The sequence below is a fragment of the Microcaecilia unicolor genome, chromosome 11 (genome assembly GCF_901765095.1).
Source record: "Microcaecilia unicolor chromosome 11, aMicUni1.1, whole genome shotgun sequence".
NCBI lineage: Eukaryota > Metazoa > Chordata > Amphibia > Gymnophiona > Siphonopidae > Microcaecilia > Microcaecilia unicolor.
Genome location: NC_044041.1, coordinates 25414585 through 25431192, shown reverse-complemented (window position 1 = coordinate 25431192; position 16608 = coordinate 25414585). Strand labels below are relative to the sequence as shown.

General features: G+C 42.1%; 2 protein-coding genes across 4 annotated transcripts in view; one reads left to right on the top strand and one right to left on the bottom strand.

The window, feature by feature from the left end:
* TMEM211 (transmembrane protein 211) overlaps positions 1 to 1061 on the bottom strand; it is a 32370-nt gene extending 31309 nt beyond the window's left edge. The window contains exon 1 of one of the 2 annotated variants that reach the window (XM_030218864.1): positions 996 to 1061. The gene's annotated coding sequence lies outside the window, so the exon portion shown is untranslated. The remainder of the gene's footprint in view (positions 1 to 995) is intronic. The other variant, XM_030218863.1, reaches the window with a different exon arrangement.
* Positions 1062 to 1330: 269 nt separating this feature from the next.
* The window catches only part of KIAA1671 (KIAA1671 ortholog), a 357819-nt gene continuing 342541 nt past the window's right edge, over positions 1331 to 16608 (top strand). For both annotated transcript variants that reach the window (XM_030220129.1, XM_030220128.1), the window contains exon 1: positions 1331 to 1520. The gene's annotated coding sequence lies outside the window, so the exon portion shown is untranslated. The remainder of the gene's footprint in view (positions 1521 to 16608) is intronic.

The window sequence follows — 16608 nt, the reverse complement described above, 5'->3', positions numbered from 1 at the left end:
GTTATACTTAATTTCCTACTTTACATAACAAAATTCTGTGTTACCTATTACTATGTAAGCCGCATTGAGCCTGCTTTTAGTGGGAAAGTGCGGGATACAAATATAATAAATAAATAAATAAATAAATTGAAAACAAAACAAAACAGTCAATTTGAACAAGAAGGAGTGAGACCTATCCTGCTCCTCTGTTATATTTTTTCAGGAGAAAAGTGGGAGGGGAAAGGGTTTGGAACTGGTAAATTATATACTTTATAATTTACAGTGCTCGAAGGTTTAAAATGAGCTTTTGAATCAGGACATGGGCACCAATACTTTACAAGAAACAAATCCCACTTTTTATGCAGTAATTCAGTAGCCATTGTAAAAAAATGTTGGTGCATACAAAACAATAAAATTGACAAAAACGACAGAAAAATAATAAAAATGGGATGTCTGAGGAATGGTTCATGTGGTAAGCTGTGCAGGAGCATGAACTTATTTTTCAAACTAAAATGGAGATAAACAGTGAGGATCTCGCAATTTCTTTTCTTTATTTTCTATTTCGTAGGATGCAAATCGTAATACATCTTTTTTCTGGCTTCAACTATTTTATTTTATTTATGCATTCTTGTATCCCACTATTATCCCAAAACAAATTTCGGTTCAAAGTGGTTTACAACTTACATTTTGGTCGAGTTACAATAGTATTGTGCAATATGGATAATTGATAACGTCCTACATAAATTAAAAAAAAAATGCAAATATATAGTTTGCATTAGGGTGACAAGGACATGAAAGAGAGGCATATGCAAATGTCAGTTTTTCCTCCCATTGCTCACTGGACTTGTGTTTCCAGTTTCGAAAAAGACAGTGTTAAAGTTTGCTGGTAACCTCTTCCCAAGTTTATTTTTTTTCACAGCATGAGACCCAGCTTTATTTCATTTTGCTTAAAACAGAACGAAATGACAACAAACAACCTTATCCTGTAATTAAAACAGCTACATACATAGACCGACCTGTGGGGCATAACCTCTCCCTGCTCTTCCCAGCTGCGCCTCAGGGTGGCTCCAGCTCCCTAAGCGAGACCGCGCGCGGCCACTCCCTCCCTTCTGGGGCCTGCAAAAGAGGTCTCCATGGCAACCAAAGCGCGTCCGTCCCATTCCCTTTCTCCCTTCCCACCCTCTCCCAGCCCAGCAGTTTAGGTTGACCCCCCTCCCTCTTCCTGCTCACCTCCCAGCTCAGTGGCTGGGTCGGCAGCTCGCGCAGGAGGCGGGAGAGAGCGAACACTTAAGCCTCAAACAAAAGCCCTAGGGGTTGGAGGCGGGGCTTCACCTTAGTAGCGGCTCAGGCTGCGTTGCGCCGGCAGGGCTGAGAGAGAGAGAGGAGGAGGTGAAAGGGCGCAGCACGGGCTCAGGTGGAACATGGAGGAGAGACAGTTCGGGAGAAAGCGGCTGAGGGGGACCATGGGGTGCAGCGGATAGCGTCGGGAGGGGAGCCGCTCCGGCGCGAGGAACGGCAACAGGGGAGCGGCGGGTGCGCAGGTAAGGGCGCTGCTGCCTGAACTTGTGGGCAGAGAGAGAAGTTGTTGCCAGTTTCTTCCCCCCCCCCTCCCGCCCCCAACTCTCCTCCTCGGTCTCGCGGTGCTGCCTGCTTCATTTCTCCTTCCCTTCTAGCGTTTCCGCAGGGAGCGCGCCCTCGGTGAATGTAGGGGGGGGTTACGATGCTTTGGACTTTTATGTTTAGTTAGTTGCTTTAAATGCAAAGTAGGAACTTTCTGCCTGTCAAGTTTTCCGGGGGGAGGGGGGGGGTCACTGGCTCATTTGGAAATCAGCTTTCTCTTTCCTGTCCGCTCCTCGCTTTTTGCACGGTCCTTTTTGTGTTTATTTCCCAGTCTGGTAAGGTCCTTCTGTAATTTTTCCACAATCCTGTCGCGAGTTAACGACTTTGAATAACTTTGTGACATCAGCAAATTTAATTACCTCCTAGTTACTCCCATCATAGGAGCCAACTTTTCAAAATTATTGGGGGTGCTAATCCCAATGGAAATAACCCCTCCCTGGACACATACAAGGAATTTTCTCAATATTGGGGGTGCTCAAGCACCCACAGAGTCGGCTCCAACGAGTCCCATCTCTAAATCATTTATAAATATATTAAAACGCAGCGGTCCTAGCACAGACCCCCGAGGAACCCCACTAACTACCCTTCTCCATTGTGAATCCTGCCCATTTAACCCCACTCTCTGTTTCCTATCCTTCAACCAGTTTTTAATCCACAATAGGACAGGGCTGGTGGTTGGGAGGTGGGGATAGTGCTGGGCAGACTTATACGGCCTGTGCCCTGAAAAAGACAGGTACAAATCAAGGTAAGGTATACACAAAAAAATGGCACATGTGAGTTTATCTTGTTGGGCAGACTGGATGGACCGTGCAGGTCTTTTTCTGCCGTCATCTACTATGTTACTATGTTTATTTTTACATTTTACGCTCCACCAACCCACCCAGTTATGAAAGTCCACCTTCTATACACTTAACCCCTAATCACTTCCTTCTTTCTTCCCTTACTTAATCTCAGCACATCACTAATTGTATCTGAAATCCTGGAACGACAATGTCATAATAAAACTATGTAAGCCATATTGAGCCTGCAAATAGGTGGGAACATGTGGGATACAAATGCAATAAATAATAATAATAATTACAGGGGAAGCTCCTTTGAACCTGTACTACTGGGGCGGGGCTATATATATTTTTATTTGGGGGGGGGGGGGAGAGGGTCAATGACAAAACTGCGTGATTTCTATTTTTATTTCCGATACCTGTTTTCCTCCATAATCTTCTTCTTCTTCGAGAAGTATTTCAGTTGAGGAGTAAAGATTTTTAGAGGAGAAAATTGGTACTTTGGGCACAGTTACTATCATTAGGCCAAAGGGTAGGTTTAAACAAAAAATTAAATGAATGGTTAGTTGTCCTCCCTAGAAATGTGCAGTAGCCTTGATTACACATATAAATATATTAGATGACCACGTAATGTCATCAGTAACCCTGAATGAAAGGGTTAGAAATGTCTTATAATATCTGCTTGTCATACTACTATCATGTCTTATCATTATCATGTTACCAAAAATTTTCTATAACACTAAATGCCTATTTTTCTATTATATTTCCACTATCCATGATGTATTGTAAGCCACATTGAGCCTGCAAAGAGGTGGGAAAATGTGGGATACAAATGCAATAAATAAATAAAATGCTAAGGGCCTAGAACACGGTGGTCTGAATTATTTTCTTATCTGTGTTTTGAATGCGTTTTATGGTCTCCATCTGTTTTCTGTTTTCATGGGAATAAACCTACCTCTTTGAAGGGATCAAGGTTTAATTGCTTGAGAAACTGTAACTAAAATTGTAGCTCTGGAAGAATCTTCCAGTTCTCTCAAAATTTAAGTTGTAAATAGGTGCAGATAAAGCACTGAAAATGACCTTTAAAAAGTTCGAAAGAACTTGTCTTGTTAGATGGGAAAGCTTTGAGAATTTGGCTGGTGGAAGTCAAAGCTTAAGTGAAAAGGCGATAGTGCATGATGGCTTTTACTTGTGTCATAATTGTAACAATTTTTGGAGAAAGTATTCTACAACTTCATTTCATACCATGCACTTTCGTTGCTGAACTTCAATGTAAACTACCAGAACTAGGAGAGCAGCACTCAATAAAACAGATACAGTTAACAGCAAAAGGAGAGAGAGAGAGAGCTGCTAAAGCTCTCCTACTGTGATCCATTTGTGTACCTTTCCAGTTTACTACTTAGGATCTGGGGTTCCTAGCCCATTATAAACCATAAAGCTGTATTTCTCTGTTGATCACCCCACCCCTCAATTACCCACCCCCATCCTCCCACCCTGTCAGACTGTCATAGTAATGCTTGAATGTTTTCACTTATATACACTGTCAGCTGGCACATTTGCTTATTTCCGATCTGACGAAGAAGGGCAACCTTCGAAAGCTAATCAAGAAATGTATTAAGTTATGTCCAATAAAAAAGGTATCATCTTATTTTCTTTTCCATGTTTTATTTTGTTTGATTTCTATTGACTACTTAACATTGACACTTCAGTTTTAAATTACATAGGATTAATTCATGTTACTATGCACAATTACTGACAATCTCAGATAATTAAAATACCTGATCAGGTAATGTGGACTACTGCTTTAACTTCTTCTACATGACTGCAAGTCCTAAATCTGTGATGCTTATTTTTGCATATCATGGTGGTATGGCATATATAGTGGGCCATATTCTGTTTAGTATAGTAAGATTGTAACCGCTGGTCACATTTTAAACTCTGTGTCAAATCTGGTCACAGGTCAGGCATAAATTGACTTATGTGTGCCTAAGCTTGTGTGACAATTTTTGGTATGTGCTGCTCTCATAACAAAGGAAATAAGTAGACTCTGTATAGTACTATTAACTAGTTATAAGGATGCTTTTATTCTTGATGGTTGTCACTCTAGTATATGTCATAAGTGAGTTTTCCACAACTGTATCCTAAAATATCCCACTTGCATTAAAACATATCTCCAGTCACAATTTTTGTTTTTGGTTATTTCGGCTAGGGTAAGAGTTTTTGATGCGTGCGCACACTCCCTCCCCCCCCCCCACACACATATATAGAGGGTCATTTTCGATATGTCTAAATCCAATTTTGGATGTTTTGCAAAAAAGTCTAAAAATCCAGTGGCCATTTCCAAACCAGAAAAAGTCCAGCTTTTTATTTCGAAACTTTGACATTTTTGCTAGATGTTTTTGTGCTCAGTGTGTCTATCTTTTAGGATCATACAAAAAAAAAAAAGGCCAAGGGAAAAATGAACAACAAGAAGCCATTGGGATCTATGGGGGAGCCAGCGTTCTTAGTAGCCTGGCCACACAGACCTACCATAAGAGCAGTGGGGCACTGTAGTGGACTTCATAGAAAAGGTCCCAGGTACACATCTTTCCATTACCCCCTTATATTGTATGGTGAGCCCTCCAAAACTCATCAAAAACCTACTGTATCCAACTGTACACCACTATATAGCCCTTGCTTGCATGTCCCACCTATATATAAGTACAGTAGGTTTTTGGAGGGCTCATACTTTCCACTACAAGTTTACCAGTTAGAGTGGGATATAGGCCTGGGCCCCTTCTCAATAGTCCACTTCTCCAACCACTGGGCTACTCCAGGGACCTGCTAGCTGTTCTAATAGTACTGACCATAACATCTGAAGCAGTCATAGAGGCTGGTATTTCTTTCACACCTTTGGGAGGTGGGAGGGTTCAGTGACCATTGGGGGAGCAAGGGGGGGGGTCATATGACTCCATCACCTATGTGTAAACTACAGTGACCACAGGTAGGCCAAGCCCAACTTGGGACCTTGCAGACTTTATATTTTGACTTCAGTACTTAATAGAACTGCACTGGTAACTGGAATGCCAGTCCAGAGATAAGTAGAGTGTTCTGTTGAGCCAAGAGACGGGAATGTATGCTGTGGCCCTTCAAGAGCAGGCCACCTGAGGGATTTGTCACATTTGAGGATTTTGCTTTGTTTGTTTGCCACCTTTCTTCCTATGAATTGAACAGGACCCCTTGCCCAACACCCTTCAGTAAATATTTGCTGTATCTGCAGTTGCTGTGTGGTCTGTCTTACCTGGGCCTGCCCTCACTCACGGTACCACAGAATAATTAAATAGAAATAGCAATGTGCTGTAGTTGAGAGCAGGTCTGGGTAAGGAGGTTGCTTTTTATCATCTGGGTGGCAGATGGTTGTATTGTGTTACAGATTGGTCTAAGCCTTAGAAGAAAAAGCTGACAATTTTTGGTTTTATAATTTTTGTTTATATAAGTGTTTTCTAAAATCCAGTCTGTGCACTTCAGTTACATAGAGTGGAGGAGTAGCTTGGTGGTTGGAGCACGGGGCTGATGATGAGGGAAGTTTGGTTCAAATCCTTCTGATGCTTCTTGGGACCCTGTATAAGCCATTAGTTTTGTCCCTCTGGGGACAGGGAAATAACTAGTGTACCTGAATATTATTCACCATGAACTACTGCTGAAAAAGGTGTGAGCTAAATCCAAATAAATAAATATGTAAGACTAGTAAACAAAGGCCCGTTTCTGAGAGCAATGAAACGGGCGCTAGCAAGGGTTTCATGGCTGCATGGCTCGTCGCGGTTTTACCTGGTTCGTGGCGTGCACCACTGACTGCTGTTGTTTCCGTTGTAGCTCTGTGTGGGTGGTGGTTTTCGTGCCCCGCCCTTGACATCGCGTTTTGACTCGAGGGCGGAGGAGAGCTACAGTGTGGAAATCCGGAGTTTGTGGCCTGAGTAGATGGTTGGAGGTGAGAATCTGCTCCGCCCTCAACGTCATAACGTTTGACGCGAGGGCAGGGCCCAGAGACTGTGATTTTCGTGGCTTCAGAGCTTCGAACATACGAACCTTGGCTCCCTTGGCTTCAGTGACGTCAGCAGGCAATAGAACGTTGAGGGTGAGTTTTATATATATAGATACTTTTCAGTGGTAGGTGCTCCACCAAAGCAAGCATTTCAGACAGCTTAATCAGTGATTGTTGTGGGTACTTTAACAGTATGGTGTACTTACATGTTTGTGTGTATTGTAAGAATAGCTATTAAATCAGGTATGCAAAACTGTGACCCCCCCCCCCCACCCCGTATAAGGTACATTTCAAATGTCCAAAATCATGCTCTTGGGTATGTATTTTGTAAACCTCTGAGAAAATTCCCTCCTCTCTCCCAATATACCATTCATCTAAGCAGCAGCTCCACATTTAATTAGTGGTATTTACATGTGCAAATTGTGATTCCACTTGGAAGCTGCTGAGTTCATGACACATATTGAAAAAGTGAATATCTATCTATATATATATATAAAAGGCACTTTGAAGCCTCAAGCCGGAAACTTGAGGCGCCCGAGATATCCGGTTTGGCCTGCAGGCTCCAGTCACTGTAGCTTCGCCCTCGCATCAAAACGCGATGACGTTGAGGGCGGGGCGGCCCTCGCAACCACGTCACTGAGGGACGAAGAGGAGAGGTGTGCAACTCGGAACGGAGGCACGGAGGGGGTGTCTGCAACTCGGGAGGGAGGGAGGACGGGGGGGGGGGGGGGGATTACCCTGCTAGCGCCCGTTTCATTTTTGCCAGAAACGGGCATTTCTTACTAGTAACATATAAACTCCTGTACATCCTTAAACATGTTTTACAGCAGGCTCCATGTTTGGCTGAACTTCTATAAAATACTGCTGGAATTAAGCATGTCCAAACTTGGAACATCTCAGTTCTGATCTCGTTGATTTATGTAAAATGGGCCCGTAAATGTTTTTAACCTGCAAGCCTGCCAGTTACCTGTTATGAACTGTTTTTGCTGAAAATAAATGTTGAAGTGCCCATTAGTGGCAAAGGTTTGCTAGGCAGAAGAGCACTGTGGGACGTGTTTACATCAAACATTTTTTAAATAGAGGGTTTTGGTCCTGCATTACTATTTGCATCAAAGTAGTATGTTCTTGGACTTCATTTACAAAGCCAGCTTTCCACTTGGCACCAAACATAAGACTGTGTCAGAATTTAAAAAGGCATGGGGGTTACAGAGGATGGGCAGACTGGATGGACCATTTGGCCTTTATCTGCCCTCATGTTTCTATTGCAAGGGCCCTTATTAAACCAGAACTTAGTAACATAGTAGATGACGGCAGAAAAAGACCTGCACGGTCCATCCAGTCTGCCCAACAAGATAACTCATATTTGCTGCTTTTTGTGTATACCCTACTTTGATTTGTACCTGTGCTCTCCAGGGCACAGACCGTATAAGTCTGCCCAGCACTATCCTCACCTCCCCACCACCAGCCCTGCCTCCCAACCACCGGCTCTGGCACAGACCGTCCAAGTCTGTCCAGCACTATCCCCGCCTCCCAACCACCAGCTCCCGATCTTGACTAAGCTCCTGAGGATCCATTCCTTCGGCACAGGATTCCTTTATGCTTATCCCACGCATGTTTGAATTCCGTTACCGTTTTCATTTCCACCACCTCCTGCGGGAGGGCATTCCAAGCATCCACTACTCTCTCCGTGAAAAAATACTTCCTGACATTTTTCTTGAGTCTGCCCCCCTTCAATCTCATTTCATGTCCTCTCGTTCTACCACCTTCCCATCTCCGGAAAATGTTCGTTTGCGGATTAATACCTTTCAAATATTTGAATGTCTGTATCATATCACCCCTGTTTCTCCTTTCCTCCAGAGTATACATGTTTAGTTCAGCAAGTCTCTCCTCATACGTCTTGTAACGCAAATCCCATACCATTCTCGTAGCTTTTCTTTGCACCGTTTCAATTCTTTTTACATCCTTAACAAGATACGGCCTCCAAAACTTTGAGCTACTAGTCAGCCATGTTGTCCTTTTCACCTAGGTGGTAATTTTATAAATTGGTGACTCACAGGGACATGCTCAGCGTCAATTCCTAGAATGGCTTAAGGGTGTGTGCTAAGCTGTTATAGATCACTAGTGCAAAAGTGCATTGGCACGCCAAAACTTAGGCATGCCTAGTTAAAACAGGTCAATGATTGGCTTAAGTGGGTGCGCTTAAGTGCACCATATAAAATGCATAACTGATAGTATTCAATAAGTTGCACATGATGCTTGGTGACACTTGTGTGCGCCACCTGCATCTCCATCCCCTCCCTGACAATTGCGCGCTAAGCGATTTAGGCACACTATTTATAGAATAGCACATAGGGTCCTTTTACTAAGCTGCAGTTAAAAAAAAAAGGGCCCTGTTCTAGCGGTGGGGGCTATTTTTACCGCAGTGGGTAAAAAGGCCTAAAAAAGACACGGCCATGTGGAAAGATTGCTCTTACTGTGTGGCCTTGTGGGGAGGGGGGAGCACTTAACGCCACCCATTGAGGTGGCGGTAAGGGCTCCCTTGCTAACCTGGCATTAACTGGGTAGTGTGCAGTACTGCCCGATTACAGCCGGGTAAACCCCTGTGGAAATATATTTTTGAATATTTCCGTTAGCGTCGGAAATGCTGCATACTTGGGGGGTGGAACTACCGCTGGCGCCCACGTTGGGTCGGCGGTAGCTCCGGATTGGTGCGTGTTAGCCTGCGGTGGGCTTACTTCTGCTTAGTAAAATGTCCCTCTAGTGTTTTGATTGTCGTCAATAATTGGCAATTACATGCATAAGTGCTACTATTCTATAATCTAGGTGTACTATTGATGCCTAAATTTTGGCACCTGCTTAAAGAATTAGCTTCAAAGGCTTTAGTTTGCATTTGACCCTTAGTGAAGTTGACTCCTGATGATGAAAAGATTTGTACAAAAGGGCAAATTTTACTCTGATTAGCAATAAAAATAATACACAAGTAAGATGACCTGTTAAAAGTTTCCTCTGAGTATACTCCGTAGTTTAGTTTGTCTGACTGGTACCAAATTTTCTCAATACCATTAGGATATGGCAGGATAAGAGAATCATTTTAGTACAGCAAAGTAAGGTAATGGATTGGATTATTTGGATTCTGCTGAAAAACCTGCCTTTCTTTGGTTGTAATGGTCCTCCTAGGTGTAGCATAACAGCTGCATAGGGATAAGGGAAACTGTGGGCTAGATTCAGTAAGTGGTGCTTAGAAATCGGCACTGAAAACATTGGCGCTCAATGCTGTTCTATAATGGGTGCTCATAGCATTGAGTGCCGATTTCTGCACCCAAGCTCGCACCTGCTGAACCCATGTGCAATTCCTAGCACCAAATTTGGGCACAGATCCCCAGTATTCTATAACACTGTGTGCCCCTGATCCTCCCATAGTCACACCCCCTTTTGAGTTGCACGCCATGAGATTTGGGTGTACATTGTTATAGAATACTGCATAGCACGATGTGTGTGCAAACCCAGATTGGTGCCAGTTAGCACCCCATTATTCAAGTTTATTCAATATTAATACCCCGCCCTATGGAGATCTTCAGGGTGGTTTACATTCTTTAATTCAATATAACAGGAGAAAAAAAACAAAGGTAAGACTAGACAAATAGATGTTGACACAACATCTCACCTACCAACACCCATCCTGTTAGAATATCAATGAAATGCTTGGATGTCCCCATGCATACCCCCACCCTCCCACTCTGTCAGACTGTCAAAGTAATGCTTTGATGTTTCTCTTATATATACTATCTGCTACCACATTTGCTTATTTCCGATCTGACGAAGAAGGGCAACCTTCGAAAGCTAATCAAGAAATGTATTAAGTTATGTCCAATAAAAAAAGGTATCATATTTTCTTTTCCATGTTTTATTTTGTTTGATTTCTATTGATAACCTTTAAGAGTGGACTAACACGGCTACCACACCTCTTGACACAAGAAAGGAGAGTAGGGCAGAACTACGACGTAACAGTAAAGGGGGGGGGGGGGAGAGCGGGTAGAACAGTAGGACAGATCTGCAAAAAACCTACCTACAAATGACAAGCTGCTCACAGGAAGAATATAATTGGTAACATCAGCGAATAGATGGGTTTTAAGGTCAGCTTTAAAATTCTGTAGAGAGGTTTGTTATAATGGATTAGGGAGTGCATTCCATAGTCGGGGGCCTTGCACAGAGAAAATAGATTCTCTAATGTGCTTGTGGATTAATATGCTGTAACTGGGAACAAGAAGTTGATTTTGTTGAGCAGATCTCTGTGTCCTATTAGGACAGTAAGGGATGATAAGATGGAAGAGGTGGTGGAAATGAAAACGGTAACGGAATTCAAACATGCGTGGGATAAACATAAAGGAATCCTGTTCAGAAGGAATGGATCCTCAGGAGCTTAGCCGAGATTGGGTGGCAGAGCCGGTGGTGGGAGGCGGGACTGGTGGTTGGGAGGCGGGGATAGTGCTGGGCAGGCTTATACGGTCTGTGCCAGAGCCAGTGGTGGGAGGCGGAGCTGGTGGTTGGGAGGCGGGGATAGTGCTGAGCAGACTTATACGGTCTGTGCCTTGAAGAGGACAGGTACAAATCAAAGTAGGGTATACACAAAAAGTAGCACATACGAGTTTGTCTTGTTGGGCAGACTGGATGGACCGTGCAGGTCTTTTTCTGCCGTCATATACTATGTTACTATGAGGTATAGTAGTTTGTTGTAAGATAAAGTTTTGAAGACAAGTAACAAGATTTTATAGGTAATGCAATGAGTTAAAGGTAACCAGTGTGTATCTTTAAGACGGGATATGACGTGATCATATTTCCTAACCTTTGCAATTAGTCTAATTGCTCTGTTTTGAATCATTTGAAGGTGATGAAGTTCTTTAAGTCCCTGATATAGTGACGCTGCATAATAACTAATGAATGAACTAAAATATTGAGTACTGAAGGCAGAAGTAAGTATTATATAGAACGTGTTAAAAACAGAGTTTTTGTAGAAGCAGCTACGAACAACCCTAGAAATTTGAGGGCAAAAAAGTTCATAATCAAGTAAGACCCTCCTAGAATATGGATAGTTTCAACTTGAGGAACTGGAATCCGGAGAGAGTAATAGGTATTGGCAGCAACATATTCATAGCTTTGGAAAAGAGTACAGTCTTAGATTTTGATGGATTCAAAACTAGGGTATCGTCTCTTAACCAATCCATAATTGCAATAAGTTTTTGGTTCAAAATAGAAAGTTCATCAGGAGTACAAGTGTCTAACATAAAGTATTTGGATATCATCTTCATGTACATACATTGTCAGTTCGTGTTTGAGCTATAGTAAGTAATGAGACCAAAAAAATATTAGTGTTGGTGAAAGGATGGATCCTTGAACACCCGCATCTGGCCTGAAAGGTGTAGATGTGGAGTCATGAAAGTTCACAGTATATGTTCGGGTTGGTTAAATAAGAAGCAAAGAGCAGCTGAAAGATCAAGTGAGAGAACCAATATACGCTGATCATGTGCACAATAAAGAAAAGTTGTACCTAATAAAGAAGTTTCAGTAATATGATGCTTCCGAAAAGCAGTTTGGTTTGGATGAAGAACCAAGGTTTTATAAAATCAAGGAGCTGGGAGTGTACTACGGCCTTCAAAATCAAGGAGCTGGGAGTCTACTATGGCCTCCAAAATCTTGAATGTAAAAGGGAGATTTGAAACCGGGCGGTAATTGTTGGGGGTCATTGATTGATTGCACCAGAAGCGTCCTTGATCTTTGAGTGAATGGTGGCTTGTTTCCATAAATCTGGGACCAGTCCTGTTGATAAACTTTGTGTAATCATAGAATGGATGAATGGGAGCAGAGAATCTAATGATCGTTTAAGCAAGGCAGATGGAATTGGGTCAGTAGGTGCTGTAGTTGTCCTCATTGTGGTTATAATATGGTTGATAATTCAGAAATGGATGGCAAATTGAAATGGTTAAAATTGCTGTACAGAGCGAACAATTGCATTATCAGAATAAGGGGGAAGACAATCCCTGAGGGGGGCTGGGCAGAAGGGAAAGTAGTTTGTAGATTATGTACTTTGGCCAAAAAGTGATTTGCTAGAATCTATGCTGAAGGGATTTGTGGCTGGTGTTCTATTGTAGTTTTATGTGGTAAGATATTTCAGGTTTTTTTTTTTTATAAAGAATTGATATTTGGTGGTTTTTGTAATCACAACGGTGTAATATTTCCTTTTTACCGTACTGCAGCTGTATAAGAGTGTGCAGTACTTTTATAATTGGCTTGTGAGCCAGTTTAGTTAGTGCACATTTTGGATCGGTGGCATACATAGAATCTGGGGGTATTTCATTAGGCATTATTCCTTGAGTTTTATCTCTTATGTGTTCCCTTTTTGCCAGCAAAGTTTACATAGGACAAAACATTTTCATTTTTTACTTCAGGAACAGAAATGTTTTGTAAGCATTTAAAGAGTGGATGTGTAGCCTGTTGGTTATAGCAGGGTGTTGAAAAAAAAGGGCATCTGGGTTCAAATTCCATTTCTCCTACTAATGTGACATGTGACCTTGTGCTGTCACTTCACCTTCTGTAACCCTTGGTGCAAACTTAGGGCCCTGTTTACTAAGGCGCGCTAGTGTTTTTAGTGCATCCTAAAATTTAGCTCGTGGTAATGCTAGAGACGTCCATATATTCCTATGGGTGTGTCTAGCGTTGGTGCATGCACTAAAAACGCTATCGTGCCTACAGCATGGCTTAGTAAACAGGGCCCACAAATTGTAAGCCCTCTGGGGCAAGGAGATATCTGCAGAACATGAATTATAACTTGGCTTGAGTTTGGTCTTGGAAAGGCAAATCATTTAAATTCAAATCGTACATTTTAGTTTTTAGTGCTGTAGATTTGCACAGTTCCATTAAGAATTGACAGAAATAAAGATCAATATAAAAGCAGAAAAATAGATTGGAATAATTTTTGATATTTCTTGACAAGCCTTCAAGGGCTAACAACCCCCATCCTCAGTTTAGAACACAATGAGCAGTAGATGACATCCCAGAAGACATAACTGAATCCTGAAAAGCTTTCCAATGACAGTCTGAAGAGGAATGGTATCTTTGCCAGAAAAGGCTGATTTTTATGACTCATGGAGTGGCATTTTTGAAAGGATGTACAAATTATAATTGAGACATCCAGGTTGGGTTAGGACAGGATCTGTTGACACAGAGCCTTTTTTAAAGTACATGGGGAAATGGACGTTTAAGAATTAAAGTTACATGTGACACGAGCATCCATTTTAGAAACATAAATGACTAAAATATCAGCAGGACAAAACGGGCACATAAACATTTATTAGCTGTTTGAGAAACACTTATTTTCCACAAAGCTGTTACAGAAACATCTCCAGCTAGCAGGTATAAATCCCAGTGCTGATTTTTTTGGGATATAGATGTATTCCTATTTCAGAAGGCAAATAGACCCACCCAAAACACATCCAGATGGTGCCCCCTTGCCAGATGCACATTTTTTATTTTGACATTAATAGTTTGGCTTCTTGAAATCAAGGATTTTGATGTACATAAACTGGCATAGAATGGCAAGGTTGAGCAAAGAATTCTAGCAGTATTTTACAAATTGAGGGTAAGTGTAACAGAACAAGTACTACTGCTAATCATTTGTATAGCGCTACTAGACATACGCAGCACTGTACACTTTATATGCAGGTACTTTCTCTTTCCCTAGAGGGCTCACAATAGTGTACCTGGGGCAATGGAGGATTAAGTGACTTCTCAAGGTTGCAATGAGTTGCAGTGGGAATCAAACCCAGGTCACCAGGATTAAAGCCGCTACACTAACCATTAGGCCACTCCACTCTATGAAACTAACAGCAAATAAAACAAACTAGAGTCAGTCTGGCCAGTAGTCAGGGTTTTATAATGCATTGGCTAAATAGCTAGTACCTGGGTATCGGCATTGAGTATCGCCAGTGTCCGGATAAGTAATGAATCTGCCCCTGTACCACCCTTGCATTTCCTAGATGTGTGAACTTGGTCACAAGTGATATTCAGTGGCACTACCCAGTTAAGAGCCACTAAATATTAGTGGATAGCTGAGCACAAGCGATTTAACGGGGCGGGAGCCTCTCCTGTCTCATTAAATTGCTTTGAATATGGATGATTTTTTAAAAATAAAAAAATTATTCAATGAACAATCAATCTGTGAAATTTGTTGTTGGAGGATGTGGTGAAGGCTTCTAACGTAGCTGGGTTAAAAAAAAAAGTTTGAACGTATTCTAGAAGAGAAGTCCATAGACAACGTTTAGCCTAGTATACCTTAAAAAGCTACGGCTTATCACTGGGAGGGAGTTGGATTGACCACCCTTGGAAACCAGTATACTGAGCTCGATGGGCTTTTTGTCTGACCCAGTATGGTATTTCCTATGTTAGTCTTTCTGCACAATATACATGTCCAATAACTCTGATTTGCATATTTTATTTCCTCTCAAAACCAGGCATTAGGTTTTGAGGACTGTGTTTGGGAATCTTAGCCTTGAAGTTTTAACATTAAAAGTAGAATACTTTAGGAAAGTTTGAAGTTCATCTTTTAAAGCAATAATATATACTATGTATTTTTTCAGGTACCCCCCCCCCCCCCCCCCCCCAAAGCCGCCATATGACTATAAATTACTTTCAGTAGGATTTTATTTTAGGTAGGTTGATGGCTGCTTATAGATAAATGCCAGCCTATGAGTTTATCCAAAGATAATGTACATGGGTTTCCAAGATCACGTATGTCTCTCCTTCAGATCTCTGATTAACTTCATTCCAGAGCAAAAATGTTTAATAGCAATCTCTATTTTTTTTTCTGCTAATTGAATCCATTTTATCGAGTGCTGCTGTCTTCAAGAACCATCTGATCTATCTTCAGTGCCTTTTACCTTTTGACTGTATGACTCATGCCCATTCTTGTGCAGGGATATAATGCCACTTTGGCTGTTTGCCTGTTTCTACAGGTGGCCAAGTGCACAATTGACAGTATATTTTGGATTCCATTACTTTGATTCACCTGTGGGTGGAGTTGCTTTTTGTCCGCTTTCCTCAATAGTGGTATTTAGACATGAATGTGTGCATTAAACCCCATTGCATACATTGATATTTTGTGTACTATTAATTTCTTTTATTTTAAATATTATTTATTCTAGACATGAAATAGCCTTAGTCACAGTAATAAAATTCCAAAAGAAACTTTTCAGCAGATAAGACTTGAAATACATTGATTCCAAAGCCATTCGTAGTTTCCACTAGAAGTCAAGACTGTGGAGGAATGGCCTAGTGCCCTGATGGCGAACCTATGTCAGCACTGACACGTGTGCCATTTTCGCTGACACGTGGCGGATTTCAGCATTTCCTTGATTTGTCCAGGTTTCTCTACAAATCCGCCCCCCGAAAGAATCCTCCGATGAGCACGCGACCACCTCACCTTCTTAACTCCTCTGCTCTGATGCATGCGCGACGGCGACGCAGGCAGGCTAGAGGCAGCGTCTGTGCTCGTGCGCGTGCCAGCCAGCGCCTGCCTGCTCAGCATCAGCTGGTGATAATCCTGCACGCTTCACGCAGGTGCAGCGGCTTAATTCTACTGTCTGCAGCCTGCCGCCTTCTCTTCAGCCGCTGCCATAATAATCGCGAGTCGACGAGAGCACGAGGCTGCAGCGGGACGGTCTGGTCTCTGTCTTCTGACTCTTCTCTTGTTGTGCCCTGCCTGCCCCTTGCTTAGCCGCCGCCATATCAGTGAGGTAAGATTCTTAAGAATGGGCTCCCATGATAAATTGTTTGGGATAAATATAAGTAATATAACAGCAGGTTATGCCATGATAAATATCGCGAAATTATGGTTTTTTTCTCGAAGTGGCACACCACCCAAGTTATGCTCAGTTTTTTGGCAAATTTTGACACACCAAGCTCAAAAGGTTGCCCATCATTGGCCTAGTGGTTAGAGCACCGGTCTTGCAATCCAGAAGTGGCCGGTTCAAATCCCAGTGCTGCTCCTTGTGATCTCAGGCAAGTCACTTAACCCTTAACCCTCCATTGCCTCAGGTACAAATTTAGATTGTGAGCCCTCCTGGGCAGAGAAATATCCAGTGTACCTGAATGTAACTCACCTTGAGCTACTACTGAAAATGGTGTGAGCAAAATCTAAATAAATAAATATAATTTTAT